The sequence below is a fragment of the Chaetodon trifascialis genome, chromosome 21 (genome assembly GCF_039877785.1).
Source record: "Chaetodon trifascialis isolate fChaTrf1 chromosome 21, fChaTrf1.hap1, whole genome shotgun sequence".
Lineage (NCBI taxonomy): Eukaryota > Metazoa > Chordata > Actinopteri > Chaetodontiformes > Chaetodontidae > Chaetodon > Chaetodon trifascialis.
In genome coordinates, this window is record NC_092076.1 from 21479330 (window position 1) to 21488119 (window position 8790).

The 8790-nt window shown below is 42.2% G+C and overlaps 1 protein-coding gene across 1 annotated transcript in view; it reads right to left on the bottom strand.

Moving 5' to 3' along the window:
• Window positions 1–8790, bottom strand: part of rbfox3a (RNA binding fox-1 homolog 3a) — a 340376-nt gene that overhangs the window by 257669 nt on the left and 73917 nt on the right. The window lies entirely within an intron of this gene.

An 8790-nucleotide genomic window follows, 5' to 3' on the forward strand; every position in this document is an offset into this window, starting at 1 on the left:
TCGAGTTGATCTAGCCTGAGATAGGAAACTCAGAGTTTCCAGTTGCAGAACAGGTGATTTGGGTTAGTTCAATCAACTCAGAGTAAGTCAACTCAGAGTTAAGCGCGTGCACCACGACTATAAAAAGCCAACATCAATGGAGCCCCGATTCGACGAGTCACCATGGCAACGGGGAAGAGGAGGGCTGCGTTTTTTACCTCTTTGGAGCTAGAAATCTTAATGCGCTCATACAGCGAGTTTCAACACGTTTTTAGAAAAAAGTGCAACACCGCTGCAGCCGCAAAAGAGAGAGAGACGGCGTGGGAAAACATTGCTGCTCCGGTCAATGCGTAAGTTTAAATGCAGTCCTTTGCAATCGCAATAATATTACAGGGGAAAACTGCTTGAATGGTAGCTTATTAATTTATTTCATGCAGGTGCAATCCCGCGGGGGAGAAGCGCACTTGGCAGCAGCTTAAGATGAAATATAAAAACATTGTTCAAACAGATAAGACCCCGGCATAATTAAATAGGGGTACCTCATTTTGATCATGTTTTACATTGTAAAGTAAATATTAAGTGGCTGTTGTTTTATCCCCAACATAATGCTGTTTTCACACACATAAACGTCTTCTCATCTATATCATATTCTGTTAAATAATTAAGCCTATTTAAACTAACACAGACCTCTGCTCAGCCAACAGAAAGAAGGCAGATGCCCGCAAAACGGGTGGTGGCCCAGCACCGCCACCTCTAACGGAGGCAGAGGAGCTGGCCCTAAGCCACAATTTAGGAAGGCCAGTGGCTGAGGGAATTCCTGGAGGGAGCTCATCTTCAGAGCTCACCCCCCAAGACACGAGTGCCTTTATAAAATGTAATATGCCTAGGCCTATATATCTCTTTTAAGCCTATTCATAAAAATATTTATTTCCCTCTCATGTCTTTTTTTTTTTTTTTTGTCCCAACAGATTCTGATGGTGCTATCTGCCTGGTGGAGCCCCCTCATGCCACAACAGACCTTGTGACTGTAAGTAGGCAATACTCCAAAGATTTTGCCAAATGGTAGTTTAAGTATACTGAAACATATCACTCATCTAGGATGAAGAGCATGAAGAAACTGTGTCTGCTGCCTTTACAGAGGGGGATCCAGAAAGGCCTATAGAGGTAACATCTTGATATGTTACTGATAGTTCTCTTCCCATTTACATTTCTTAACATTCAACAACAATATAGAGTGTGACATTTAGCCTACACTGAAGCATTAACACATTCTCATCCTCTTTAACAGGGCATGGCTCGGCAGCAGCAGGAGAGTCCCTCAACTTCCACTGCACAGATTGACACAGTAAGATGGATGTTCAGTAAACACCAGAGGTTCATTCCGTGGAATTCATGTGCAACTGTATAATTTAATGTCCTCCTTATGTGTTACCAGTTACCAGTAAAAGAGATTTATAAAATTCACCTGCTGAAAAAAATCCAAAAAAACAACAAAGAAATGCAATACTTGGACCGCCAGATTAGGAAGGCAGATTTAGAAATTGAAATACTGGAACACAAATTAGAGGTGGGTGCATGGTCACAGGTGAATTATGTTAATTATGTTAACTATTGGAACATTAACTAATCTAGCTCTTTTATTTGTAGGAAATAAAGAAGACCAAATGAAGTGTGTATTGTGTCTTTATTTGACTGCTGTGGTGGTGGTGGTGGTGGTGGTGGTGACTCAATCTCTGAAGTGACTATGGCATATGGTGTCTCTGACTGCTCTGCCGTCCTGCATAGCTGGCAGGTGGATGGGGTCATCATCAGGGTCTTCAATTTGTAGGGCAGGGTGTCGCTCTCCTCTAATAGTGGCAATATTATGAAGAACAACACATGCCACAATGATATCACAGGCCCTCTCAGGGGTCACCCTGAGGTGACGTAGGCACTGGAAACGGGCTTTCAGCAGGCCTATGGTCATCTCCACCCGGGCTCTTGTCCTGCAGTGAGCCCGGTTGAAGTTCTGTTGGGGGCCTGGTTCAGGGTCAGGGTAAGGAGTCAGCAGCCTGGGTTGGCATGGGTAACCTCTGTCACCCAGCAGAAGGCCATCAAACTCTCCTGTAATGTGTAGGGGACACATCAGAGTATATTTAAGGTGGGAGACAGGTGAATTATATTGTGCAAATCTTTAGGCTGCTTACCACGTTGCAGTCTGTTGCTCAGGTTAGACTCGCGATAAATCCTTGATTCATGAACAGACCCAGGCCACTTGGCCTCCACATTGGAAATTAAGTATGCAGCATCACATACGATCTTGACAGTGCAGAGAATGACAGATGTTGAATTATGATGCAGTCTTTAACATTTGAAACAGTAGTCAATCTACATGTACCTGCACATTTATGCTGTGGATGGACTTCCTATTCACATAATCTGCTTCATTATGTGAGGGAGCCATGATGGGGATGTGTGTGCCATCTATGCAGCCAATCACACTGGGGAATCCTAAAAGAAATTAAAATTACTAATCCCATTCTGAGATTGCAGCACAATGTCATTAATGGAATATAATTTAAAATTCATTTGGATCTCTGCATCATTCACCTGCAATCCTGTGGAACTCCTCCTTGATGACTCTGACAGGTTTATGTCCAGGGAAAACCACGAAGATGGGTAATAGCCGTTTCAAGGCGAGGCAAACTTTTCTGACCGCCCTGCATACAGTTGCCTTGCTTAAGTGCTCTGCATCTCCGATGTTATACAAAAAACTCCCATTTGCAAAGAAACGCAGCGCAACACACAATATCTGCTGGGATGTGAGAGCATGACTACGGCTGGTAATGTTGCAGATATAAGGACGGATTAGGTTGTGGATGTAGGTGATGGACTGCGACGTGAAACGGTACCGTTCAAAAAGATAATTGTCTGGAAATGCCAGAACATCTATGCGTGGTCTGATAACCATCTCCCGACGAATATTTAATTCCCTGCGCAGTAATGCTGCACCTTCATCCACGGGATCGTTGTCAAAAGGACATGCCATAGTGGAAAAGTGGACTTCTCATATACGCCGACTGGCTGATTTTTTTTTTTTTAAATAACAGACGGCAGAACTACGTTATACCAAAACTCGCCTGCTGCCTGAATGAATGAGGAAATCAAAAAACGTGTGGCTGACAGGGGGCGGAGAGAGAGAGAAACTCGAGGTTCATTGAGAAAAACCTGGTCCCGACCAGGTTAGGTTCATAGAGTCTGTTACCATGGTAACTGACCGAGAGTTTAAGTTACCTCTCTCTGTGAAACAGGCTAGAGTTACCCCTCCACCTCTGGTTTGAGTTACCTCCCTTTGTGAAACGGAAAACTCCGAGTTTCCTTCATTTCAGGCTTAACAAACTCAGAGTTTTCACAAAACCTGCTTTGTGAAACGGGCCCCTGGTCCTTACTCTGAATTTATAGCTTTAGAGTTCTCGGAGTTTCTATCAAGTTTAGTTCTTGAAGCAGATAAAGTAATTATTGTAGGTGACTTTAATGTACATGTCGACGTTGATAATGACAGCCTTAGCACTGCGTTTATCTCAGTATTAGACTCAGTTGGCTTCCGCCAGAATGTACATGAACCGACTCACTGTTTTAACCACACCCTCGACCTTGTTCTGACATATGGCATTGAAATCGAAGACTTAATAGTCTCCTCACAGAATCCTCTTTTATCAGACCATCATTTAATAACTTTCGAATTCATATTACCAGACTACCAGCCAGTGACTTCCTGGTTGATAGTGCTACAGGATCGTTGCGTATGACACTTGACTCTGTTGCTCCCCTAAAAAAGAAGAAAATTAAACAGAGGAGGTTAGCTCCATGGTATACTCCTCAAACCCGCAAATTAAAGCAAACTTCACAGAAAATAGAAAGGAAATGGCATTCTACCAATCTGGAAGAATTTCGGTCCGCCTGGCAAGACAGTCTTAAAATATACAGGAAAGCCCTCCGCAGTGCCAGGGCAGCCTATTACTCTGCACTAATAGAGGAAAATAAGAACAATCCCAGGTTTCTCTTCAGCGCTGTAGCCAGGCTGACAGAGAGCCATAATTCTATTGAACCATGTATTCCTTTAGCTCTGAACAGTAATGACTTTATGAGCTTCTTTAATGATAAAATTCTAACTATTAGAGACAGAATTCATCGACTCCTGCCGTTAACAGGTACTGTTTTGTCTTCAAACGCAGAAATCGTAGAAACTGTTACTCAGTCTGTCGCAGTCTTAGACTGTTTTACTCCTGTTAACCTTCACCAACTAATTTCAATAATTTCATCATCAAAATCATCTACCTGTATTTTAGATCCTATCCCGACTAAGCTGTTTAAAGAAGTATTACCTCTAATTGACTCTACAGTTTTAGACATGATCAATCTCTCTTTATCAACAGGCTACGTACCACAGTCCTTTAAAATAGCTGTGATAAAACCGCTACTGAAAAAGCCTACTCTTGATCCAGGGGTTTTAGCCAACTATAGACTGATATCCAACCTTCCCTTTCTCTCAAAAACTCTTGAGAAAGCAGTTGCCAATCAGCTGTGCGACTTTCTAAACAATAATAGTTTATTCGAGGATTTCCAGTCAGGATTTAGAGTGCATCATAGCACAGAGACAGCACTGGTTAAAGTTACAAATGACCTTCTAATTGCATCTGATAAAGGATTTGTCTCTGTACTAGTCTTACTGGATCTTAGTGCTGCATTTGACACCATTGACCATGGCATCTTATTGCAGACACTGGAACATTTCATTGGCATTAAGGGAACTGCGCTAAGCTGGTTTAAATCCTACTTGTCAGATCGCTCTCAGTTTGTACACATTAATGACGACTCCTCTGTGCTCACTAAAGTCAGCTATGGAGTTCCGCAGGGTTCTGTGCTTGGACCAATTCTATTCACCTTATATATGCTTCCTTTAGGTAAGATTATCAGGAAGCACTCAATAAATTTTCATTGCTATGCAGATGATACCCAGCTATATTTATCAATGAAACCGGAAGAAACCAGTCAGTTAACTAGACTACAAGCATGTCTTAATGACATAAAGACCTGGATGACCTGCAATTTTCTGATGCTAAACTCGGACAAAACTGAAGTTATAGTAGTAGGCCCTAAATATCTTAGAAAGTCACTTTCTGATGACATAGCAGTTATGGATGGCATTGCGCTGGCCTCCAGCACCACCGTAAAGAATCTGGGAGTTATCTTTGACCAAGACATGTCCTTTCACTCCCATGTAAAACAAATTTCAAGGACTGCCTTTTTTCACCTACGTAATATCGCAAAAATCAGGCATATTTTGTCTCAAAATGATGCAGAAAAACTAGTCCATGCATTCGTAACTTCCAGGCTGGATTATTGCAATTCGTTACTATCAGGCTGCCCAAATTCGTTGCTGAATATTCTCCAGTTGCTCCAGAACGCTGCAGCACGTGTTCTGACAAAAACCAGGAAGCGAGATCATATTTCTCCAATACTCGCCACTTTGCACTGGCTCCCTGTAAAGTTTAGAATAGAGTTTAAAATTCTCCTCCTTACTTACAAAGCCATAAATGGCCAGGCACCTTCTTATCTTAAAGAGCTCATAGTACCTTATTGCCCTACTCGAACACTGCGTTCCCAGAATGCAGGTCTACTTATGGTTCCTAAAGTCTCAAAAAGCAGAACAGGAGTCAGAGCATTTAGCTATCAAGCTCCTCTCCTGTGGAACCATCTTCCAGTCTTTGTCCGGGAGGCAGACACTGTCTCTACATTTAAGAGCAGGCTTAAAACTTTCCTTTTTGATAAAGCTTATACTTAGGGCTGGCTCAGGCTTGTCCTGGACCAGCCCCTAGTTATGCTGCTATAGGATTAGACTGTCGGGGGACATCCAAAGATACACCGAGCTCCTCTGTCCTTCTGTCCCTCTCCATCCGCACGCTCTCATGTCCTACCACGGCGTGTTACTAACTTAGCTCCTTCCCCGGAGTCTCTGTGCTTTGTCGTCTTGCAGGTTCCCATGGACAGTGGCTGAATCTGGATTGTGGATTTCAGCTGCATCTCCTGCCTTGGCCCTGCCTGACATCCACTGCAACTGCTACTGCTGTTATTACATCCACTGTCACTGTTACTGTGACTGCATGTCTGTCTCTCTGTCTCTGTCTCTGTCTATCTCTCTCTCTCTCTCTCTCTCTCTCTCTCTCTCTCTCTCTCTGACTGCATTTCTGTCTGTCTGTCTGTCTGTCTGTCTGTCTGTCTGTCTGTCTCACTCTCCCTCTCTTGCTCTTCCTCTCTCACCCAACCGGTCGAGGCAGATGGCCGCCCACCCAGAGTCTGGTTCTGCTCGAGGTTTCTGCCTGTTAAAAGGAAGTTTTTCCTCGCCACTGTCGCCAAGTGCTTGCTCATGGGGGAATTGTTGGTTTCTTTGTAGATAAAGAGCTTGGTCTGTACCAGCTCTATATGGAAAGTGTCCTGAGACAACTTCTGTTGTGATTTGGCGCTATACAAATAAAATTGAATTGAATTGAAATTGAATTAAGGAGCACTGCAACGAAAACAATTTCCCCTCGGGGATTAATAAGGGATTTCTGATTCTGATTCTGATCAAACACCTGTTGTGAATTTTGCCATTCAGCTCCTTGTTAAAGAACAGCAAATTGACATGTGCAGTTTAGAGAAGGTCAAATTAAGTTCACCTGTAAAGGTTATAGTGCATTTTAGGTTCATTCTGAAATTTCATCTGAAAGCTGAATATCCCTAACTTATATATGTGACCCGCCACGAGAAATCCAGCATAAAGTCGGCCCAGCACGAGTTATGTAAACAAAGAAAATTTGATTTTTTTTTTTTTTTAATTTGTCATTTTCTGTTTTTTTTTTTTTTGCAGAATATGTAAGTTGAAATCACAAAGAAGCCACTCCATGTTTCAAATAACAGTATTGGGGGCCTTAAAACCATAAACTTTGTATTTGAATTTGGGTTGCCTTAGAGGAAATTCTCGGTCCTAGTTGGGGGTGTGGCGAATCAACAGTAAATTAGCATACTGGGTTTCTTTGGCTATTCACGTGCTTCTGTTCTTTTTTCGGTCAATCAACTGCATGTTAAAAGGGAACCACAAGGCCACTTATGCAGCCGCATAATAATCCAATCCCCTTTCGCCACATAGCCCGGCAGTTTTGAGAAAGACCAACAGAAAAACATATGAGCAGAGCAGAGTACTGTACATATTTGCCCATTCACTCATTGCACTGCTATCCTGGTATGCAACATTTTGATTTTCTGTTTTGATTTCTTGGGAAGATCTGTGCTAAAACCCGTAGCGGAATTTTGAATGTACTTTTCGTTGATAAGGAAAACACTGGATTGAACTGAACTGTGGGGAAAACCGAGGTGGACTGTCACTTTGAGGGATAACACTGAATACTATTGCTACACACATACATACCTGTATATTGCTTACTGGTTGATTAATACACGGTTGAACGTTGCGTTAGTGTTCATTCAAAGTCACATACAGGGACTACAAACTGTTTTCATGCTAGATGCTATGGCTATACCTTACTGTTTACTGTTATTGTTTTTAGCTAGTTCAGTATTGTCGTTTTAAAATGCAAATGATATGCACATTGAAACTTATGTTAGATCAAATGATTATATTATAAGCTGTAATGGGAGGTTTAGATATGGTAATGTCAACATCTGCTATTAATTTGAATAACACACCAACCTGATGATGTGCTTGAACGATGTGTGAATAACACACCTGTGGGTGAATAACACACCTTTGGGTGCATGAATAACACACCTATGGGTGAATAAAACACCTTTTGGTCCATGAATAAAGTGTTGACTGTAATGCTAATGTGCCTGTTAACATGACACATGATCTGAAACAAGTGGCACGGAGGCGCAGTAGGGAGTACACGTGCCTCACAGCATTATTAATTTGCGCCGTTCGATACCCGGGTCGGAAGGCCTTTCTATGTGAAGTTTGCATGTTCTTCCCATGCGTGGGTTCTCTCCAGGCACTCCGGCTTCCTCCCACAGACCAAAATTATGCTCATTAGGTTAATTGGTGAATCTAAAATTGTCCTTAGGTGTGAGTGTGAGCACGAATGGTTGTATGTACATTGTATGTTGTATACGTATATATATGTTGCCCTGCGATCGGCTGGCAACCGGTTCAGGGTGTACCCCGCCTCTTGCCTGTTGACAGCTGGGATAGGCTCCAGCCCCCCGGCAACCCCGAAAAGGGATAGTCGGGTATAGACAATGGATGGATGGATGATCTGAAACAAGAGTTTTCTTTTTTTCCTTTTTCAGAATTGGCAAAACTCTCTGACTGACGTAATCAAACATAGACATCCATCCCACTGCACCAGAGAGTGACAGAATTTATTGTATTTTATTTAATATTAGGAATAACGATGTACATTTGCTCCTTGTAACTCTGAAGTATATTACCTTTCTTGTTTTTCATTTTTATTCAGGGGCTTTTTGTAACAAAAGAATTTCCATTTCCATTTCATAGCCATTGTTCAAACTACTACAGTAGTTTCTGTCCTGAGGGCTAACAGATACCAGATGTCACTGATAGCTAGACCAGTAGGGGGTTGGACTTATGTAAATGAAATGCAATGAGCAGCACTGTGTTACCTGGCTCCCTGGTAGGTGAGAATCTTTCAGGCTGGATTTCTCACTAAACTAGTTGGAGAAGTGTCTACATTCAAATGGCCGCATCTTCTTCAAATATTTTCAGATTTCCATGTGTTACATGTTGTTGGAAAGCTTAGAAACTACACTTTCAGA